The sequence below is a fragment of the Nannospalax galili genome, unplaced genomic scaffold (genome assembly GCF_000622305.1).
Source record: "Nannospalax galili isolate Female #2095 unplaced genomic scaffold, S.galili_v1.0 scaffold127, whole genome shotgun sequence".
Classification (NCBI taxonomy): domain Eukaryota; kingdom Metazoa; phylum Chordata; class Mammalia; order Rodentia; family Spalacidae; genus Nannospalax; species Nannospalax galili.
Window position 1 is genome coordinate 12195881 of NW_008360326.1, and position 7814 is coordinate 12203694.

At 42.0% G+C, this 7814-nt stretch overlaps 1 protein-coding gene across 2 annotated transcripts in view; it reads left to right on the top strand.

Moving 5' to 3' along the window:
* Nyap2 (neuronal tyrosine-phosphorylated phosphoinositide-3-kinase adaptor 2) overlaps positions 1–7814 on the top strand; it is a 280084-nt gene that overhangs the window by 201265 nt on the left and 71005 nt on the right. The gene's annotated exons all lie outside the window — the stretch shown is intronic.

Below are 7814 nucleotides of genomic sequence, written 5' to 3' on the forward strand. Positions count from 1 at the left end.
TATGAAGTTGTTAGCTGCCATTTGGGGGCTGGGAATCAAACCCAGATCCTCGGCGAGAGCACTCAGTGCTCTTAACCACTGAGCCATCTCTCCAGCCCCAGATACAGCCTTAAAGCCATCATTATTCTCACCACTTGAGTGAAGGGCAGTATTCTGTGTGGGATAAAGAAGGTGAACTGACAGCAGGCGCAGAGACTTCTGCAGTGCTACCTTCAGGCTGGCCTGGCTGAAGCATTTTTGGAAATAAACTCAGAAAGCTTTGGCTTATAAGAAAAATTTTCTCCTGTGTGTGTGTGTGTGTGTGTGTGTGTGTCTGTCTGTCTGTCTGTCTGTCTGTCTGTCTGTCTCTCTCCTCTGTCTCTCTCTCTGTCTCTCTCTCTCTCTCTCTCTGATGCACAGAAACACATATGCACACTCTCAAATTATTAGTACCTAGGAAATAAGGAAAGGAAAATGAACAAGAGGAGCAGCCCTCTTACAAACACCTCAGCTGTGTGCTCACCCTTCTGAATTTCTGCTGCCGGGAGAAGGTCCATGACTGGATGGGAGCTGAGGGTCTTGGGAGAGAGATAGGTACATCACAAAGAGAAGCAGGAGTGAGCAGTGCCCTCCTTCAAAACTGACATGATTTTGCTTGTACATGAAGCATGTTGACACATCACTCACACAAAGGAAAATATTTCTCTCTTTTTTAAGCCATGAAGTCCTTTAGTCTAAGGTATGTATCCTACATATGTTAGATGCATGGGAATTGAAACATACTTCTTGGTGACAAGGAAAAGCTATTACAAGCTGTTGGGCCTCAGGATTGAGTGATAGGTGACCTGGAGATCTTAAATTACGTCAAGGGAACAGAACTTACCCAATACTTACTAATGTACACTTGATTTTCTGGATTCAATTGGGAGTATATGAAATCTCCCAAATTTTCTCAGTTGTCAGAAAACATTGAGTCAAATGATTCATTCCCTCAGACTGGGGGATGCCAGTGTGTGTTTTCTGGTTGATGAATATCAAGTATGACTGTTAGATGGAGTCGTGACTTTGACCCTACAGCTCAGAAAGTTCCAAAGGAAGGTGCAGTTCCCAACAAACACTCTACCGTCTGGCTTTCATTATTCAGAAAGTGCAACTTTTTAAGAAAGCCATAATCAAAGTAACAGTAATGAGAGGTATGTGGCCTGAGATGGCCTGGCAGGGGCAGAGACTAACTCTAGACTAAGAACACAGGTCTAGAATTTCATGAATAGCGAACACCAGCTGTCTAGTCCTTCACAGGACTCTGATGAAGTGCCAAGACCTCTAATTGCAAAGAAATGCTGTTCAGGTAAAATTCGCCTCTAGGTTCCATTGATGCTGCATTCGCTTACATCACTGTCTCACCTGGCAAAAACACAGAATTATTTGCTTCAAGGGCCTCTTAGTCCTGGATAACAGACCTCCCTGAAATAAATAGAGTGAGCTAGAGATTAGAAGGGCCATGCTGTGTATTCTCCTCTGCAAAACAGGCTGCTTAGGATTCTGTCCTTTGTGTACTATGAGAGTCCCAACTTTAGAGAAATTAAAACTGAACACACATCTAATTTCATTTAAAGAAAAATAATGTTTCTTGTGTACTGTATTTGTAAAATAAATTTTACATTATTATCTATGCATGAATATTTAATGCAGTGGTTGGTCACAGAAGGGGTGACCAGAAAATTTGGATTTGAATCCTGATTCTCTTTTATATTAGTGATGACACTGGGCAGACTCTGTCTTGCTGAGATTTGTTTATAAAAGATGTATGATAATAACATCTAACTCAGGGCTGGAAAGATGGCTCAGAAGTTAAGGCCACTGGCTGCTCTTGCGGAGGACCCAGGTTCGATTCCCAGCACCCACATGGCAGCTAACAACTGTTTGTAACTACAGTTCCAGGGGAGCTGATGCCCTCTTTTGGCCTCTGTGGGCACTACATCACATGGGTGTACTAACACACATGAAGGCAATACATGCATAGACATAAAATTAATAATAATATCTAATTCAACTAATTTTGAGATTAAAGAGCACAGTTGATCGAGGCAAATATGCAACACACTTAGCATGTACATTGGAACTTAATGAATTTTAACTAGATTTATCCCTGTGAATCCTGGCACATTACAGATGTCTTTGCAGCAGTGCAGAGGAATACATTGGGGGTGAGTAATGAAAGTTCCCCACATGAAGTTGTATTTGAAATGGGCCTTCATTGAGCAGTGACCTGAATTTGATCCCCAGATTCCACAAGGTGGCAGAAGAAAACAGACTTGCATGTTTGTCCTTCTGACCTCCACGCTTGTATAGTAGCATGTGTCCCTCTGCGCACACATACACATACACACATACACATACACACACAACATATGAAATAAGTAAATAAAAATTCGTAAAGATAATCTCAATTTCTCACACCACTTCTTTTCTGCTCAAAAATGAAAAACAGAATTTAAGATGATGTTGGCAAGGAAATAAGAATAATAAAATATTAATATCCATAAGTATGTACATCCTCTTTGACAAATATGCTACTCAATATTTGCTCAGTCGTTCATTCCCTTTGGACTATTTTATTTAAAAGAGGAAGAAGAAGAAGAAGAAGGAGGAGGAGGAGGAGGACGGGAAGGAGGAAGGGGAGGAGGACCAGTAGAGGAGGAAGAGGAAGAGGAAGATTATCTTGGTATCTACTCTATATTAGTAAAGACTAGATGCTGGGGGAATATAGAGTTCAGCAAGCACAGAGGAATGTTCTAGACTCTGGCCTATAGAAAAGCATCAGCTAAAACAATGCATTCTTCTAAACACTATTTGGAAAAAGGCCAGTTCTCATAAGTAAACTAAACATCATCATGTGACATATTCTCTAGCTAGGGGGACAGTAATTTCAAGAGCACCCCTTTAATCTCAGCACTTGGGAGGCAGAGGCAGGTGGATCTTTGTGAGTTCAGGGCCAGTCTGGTCTACATAGTGAGTTCCAGGACAGCTGGGGCTACAGAGAGATCCTGTCTCAAACATACAAAAAAAAAAAAACAAAAAAAACAAGACCTTCTGAACCCTGTAATATTAAATCTGAAACCACCATGTTAAATAGTAGCCAGAAGACAGAGCAAGGATAGGCTGGCAGCTCACTGTAGAAGTGTGGTGAAAATGTCTTCTAGAAGTTGACTGATACTAAATAGAACTTCATAATTTCCAAATACTACCCCGTTGTTTTCACCCATTTCTTCTTTGCAGAGTACTGTGGCTTCAGAAGTTGTTGCAAATGTCCTCTTGCCCCGTGTTCAGGCCTTTGACAATGTGCCTTCATCCCTTATTACCAAGAAATGAGGTCTATTTCATATTTTTTGAAACTGGGTTGAGTTTGGTCTTATGTTGACCAATATAATGAGACAGAAGTTACTGTGCATGTCGCCGGGGCTAATGAGGCACAGGGCTCTGCATTTGACTTTTTCTTACCCTGCTACCAGCACATGAGCTAGCATGCTAGAGGGCAAAACTCACATGGAAGGTAGCCAGAGACCCCACCTTTCAGTCAGCCAAGTCATAAACATGTGTCAAAAATACAGCACAAAACAGAACCACCTAGATTATCTACAACTGATTGCAATGAGCAGTGGAGTCCAGTCAAAGCAGAAAGCCCACCAGTTGACCCACTGACCCCCCGACCAAGTCAGAGTTTGAGAGATGATCGCGAATAACTTACACAGACATCGTGAATTCTTTGACTTTGCTTTCTGTCTCCCAAATGAAATGTTTTAATAGCATTGTATAATAATACAGGATAAATAACAGCAAAACAGAACATGCTTAATAACAAAAAAATTAAAAAAGAAAATCTGCACGACCACCTTTTCCCTCCACACCTTACTTTTTAAAATGTGGTATTTGACCAACCTGAGACATCTTCATTACGTTTTCTTTTATTATGCAACAATACAACAAACCACTCTGGAAGATCTCAGTGTTCACTATAATCTGGATTTAGCCATGGGACGTTGACTAACTTCCTGCCCGGCTCCACGTCAGCCTCAGGCAGCTGTGGGTTTTGTGTCTACGACCCTCCAGGCTGCAATTCTGCTCTCTGGGCCCATGCACAGGAAGACGACTTTCTTCATTGACTTCGCTTTCCCGTTCTGATTCAGTGCTTGGTTACTTCCTCGGGGGACCATTTGTTGGATCCTGCTGCTTGGTTCTGCCCCTGATTGTCTCACTCCAGAGTTTAGCTCTCCATTTTTGAATTCTAGTCATAAACATATAGCTGAATTCTCATTTGTAGAGTCTTTGGAGAGTCATATAAGCTACATCCCTAATGGCTCCACTTATTTCTCTGTGGAAAACTGTGGCTTCTGCATCCAGAATTTGTGTTAAGCAGAGAAATGGTGGTATTATTCGTGTTTCTCCTGATATTGGTCAGACAACACGGAGAAATAACCAGAAAAGGAGAAATGAGAGTGTGCTAAGCATTTTAAGTAGTTGGAGTGCTTCCTAAGAGAGTTTGGACTGAAATAAACAGGGTATAAAATACAAAAAGCTAATTATAAAATAATATAAGATAATTACTCTCCCATCCCAAGACAAAAAGTCAGGCCACAGGAGAAGAACTTGCAAAAGAAGTTAACATGAATATCAGTGTCCTTATCTGGACTCTCCTCTGTAGCCTAGGAAAGCAGTTAGAGGGAAATAGAGAAATAGGTATTAGAAATGATTTTAGGATAACTTTAAGCGTATGAATGAATGGGTGATTTGGTGTTGTGTGATGTGTGTGATTTGTATATGTGATTTGTGAGTGTGATTTGTATGTGAGATTTGTGTAATTTGTATGTGATTTGTGTATAATTGTACACATGTGACTATGTTTTGATCATATATGTGCATTATTATTTGTGTGCGTGGTTGTGTTGTGGTTGGGTGTGTATGTAAATGTGATTGTGTATGTAAAGTTATATGTGATTGCACATGTGGGTGATTGTATATGTTTGTGTGATTGTGTGAGGAGTTCCATGTGATTGTGTGTGATTATGTGTGTGATCATATGTGTAGTTGGGGGTGTATTTGTTTTTATGATTGTATGTTTACTGTATGTGTGGTCATGTATGGTTATACATGTATGTGATCATATTTGTATCTGTGTGTGGGGTCTGTGTGATTATATTGTGACTGTATGCTGTGTGATTATATGCATGATTGTGTATAACTGTGCATGTGTACAGGCATGTGCTATGTGTCCATCCCCAGTGGAAAGGGGGTTATAAGAGCTTCCCCTAGTTGAAAATCAAGTGAAAAAGACTTTATAAGGGCACCTGGGCGTTTGATATTGTTTGCAGCCGTCTGGGGTACACAGTGGGTCCGAGAGATTGACTGCCAAAACCAGAACCACAAAAGATGCTTGGGAAATAACTCCTGGCTGCAGACTATGGGCCAAAAATGTGTGTAAAGTGCTGCTATGTGATATTTATTAGAGAGATGTTAACAAACGTCCATTCACCTCAGAGAGGGTACCAATAACAGAGCAGTGGAAGGAGCAGATCTAAATGGAGACTGGTAAACCAGTGGCTTTATTGGGCTTCCTTCTGGAGCATGGGAGACAAGTTGTTTGCCAGACCATGAGTGACCTCAAAACAACTGTATCAGAAAAATCACACCCCAGCACAGGGGATGCCCTCCCCAAGCAGCAGAGTCTCCCCTTCATTAACTTCCACCTTTTATATACTTCTGTACCTCCTGGGCCAGGCAGGATTACATATAGATGTTGGGTTGAAGGGCCCAGGGCCCAGGAGAGAGTGTCTATGAGGCTCTAATGACCCTCTCTACCCTCTTTCTATGAGGGAATGTGGAAATCAGTTGTCAGTAAACACAGCTGGTCTGACTAAAATCGGTCCATCTATATTATGCCTGGAGAACAGCATTCCACAAGTGTGATGCTCGTAGACCAGATTCTTTTCATAAAGGGTCACACAGGTCACACCACTGCCTGATCAGCAAGGACTCCAAAGCAGGGTTCAAGACACATTTTGTTGAATTTTTGCAAATTTCATACACTGTATTTTGATCACATTTAGAACCCCCTCCTCATCTGCAGCCCTCCACTGCCAACACTCAGTTTCACGTACATATATGTGCAGACTTGGGGTTTCTTCCCCACACCCCCACATCCAAGCTGGGTCTTTGTCTGGCTTGAGCTTTTGTGGGGCTTGTGCATCTGTCACCATTGCTGTTTCCCTGAGGTCATCCACCACTTCTGGCTCTTGCAGTCTTTCTGCCCCCTTCTTCCTCAATGACTAGTGACCCCATAGACCCTCAAACAACATTGACCATTGTCCCTATCCTTGGTTTCCCACCAGAACTTAATGGTGAGATTTATGGCTTAAGACACTACATGCAAGAGCTATAGAAATGAAAGGAAAAATCAAGCTGGTTCTGACTTCAAAGCTTCATCTCTACTGGCTAACTTCCATAGTGCTGTAAGGGGCTATGCATGCTATAGGAAGAGAATATTAATTATCAACTGTACCCCGCTGTGAATTCTTCAAGCTAGAGCAAGAACTGGCTTGGCAAGACATGTCCACTGATGCAATAGTGGCATGGATATTATGGGAGTAACCAACCACTTCCTAATTTAATTTAAGGTTTGTTTCATATGATGGAACCCCTACCTGACATTGATATCAGGCTTAAGAATGTGTACCTTGGGCTGGAAAGATGGTTCAGCAGTTAAGAACATGAATTGTTCTTCCAGAGGACCTGAGTTCAATTCTCAGAACCCACATCAAGTGGTCAACAAACACCTATAATTCCAGCTCCAGAGGATCTGACACCTATGGCCTCCAAGGGTTCTAGTACTAATGTGCACACATGCACACACACACACACACACACACACATTCCTTTCCACCCAACACCTTGGCTGTCTGGTTCTGCTTAGGGGATGAAATTTCATTAGTGTTATCCTGAACCAAAAGGAATTTTAAAAGGCAAAAATCCTGGGAAAGAAATACCAGTTTACCCTCAAATCAGACACATTTTGTTAGTGATGATCTGCCCAGCCACCAGCACATCAGCCGTCCTTTGCACCCTTTGTGTGTCACTTCCCATGCTCTCAGCCCCTCCCCCACTGCTCCAGCTGTTGCAGTGGCCAGTTCTGTGCAGACTTTGTATAGTTTGCAGGTGAGGAAGACTAATTCCTGTGAGTTTATCTTCAGAAGATGTGGACAGGAATTGGCTAAAGACCTCTTCCTTTTGTCTCTTGGTAGACAGTTATGAGGCACATCTCATGAATTCTCTAGGAAGCCCCTCAGAAGGTAGTGCCAGTTGTCTTTAGTGTCAAATGGTAAGTGGATGGTGATAACATCTGAGAAGCAATAGCATTAGAACTACGGAGGCTGTGACCTGTGGTGAATGGAGATGAGGTGTGGGTAGAAGGTGAAGCAGTGTGTTATATGATGGCTGTGGAGACAGTGGTAGCTGGGTAATGACTGTGGAGTTAGCCAGGTGTTGTTACACATAGTGTCAAGACAGCCAGTTACAAATTCACAGCACTGTGGCAGTCTAAGAGCGTCTATGGAAGCATCTCAGGAGACCTTTACCACAGGCATTTAGATAATAACTTAAATACATTTAAAAACTTATAAAGTGAAGGAATTTTACAGTATTTATTTATTTTGTGTTTGTTTGTGTGTGTGTGTGTGTGTGTGTGTGTGTGTGCAAGTGCTTGTGGGTGAGTGGGTATGTGCCTGGGCATTGTGGTCCTAATATCTGGTGTAACTCAGATACCTATCTCCTGCTCTAGCCCT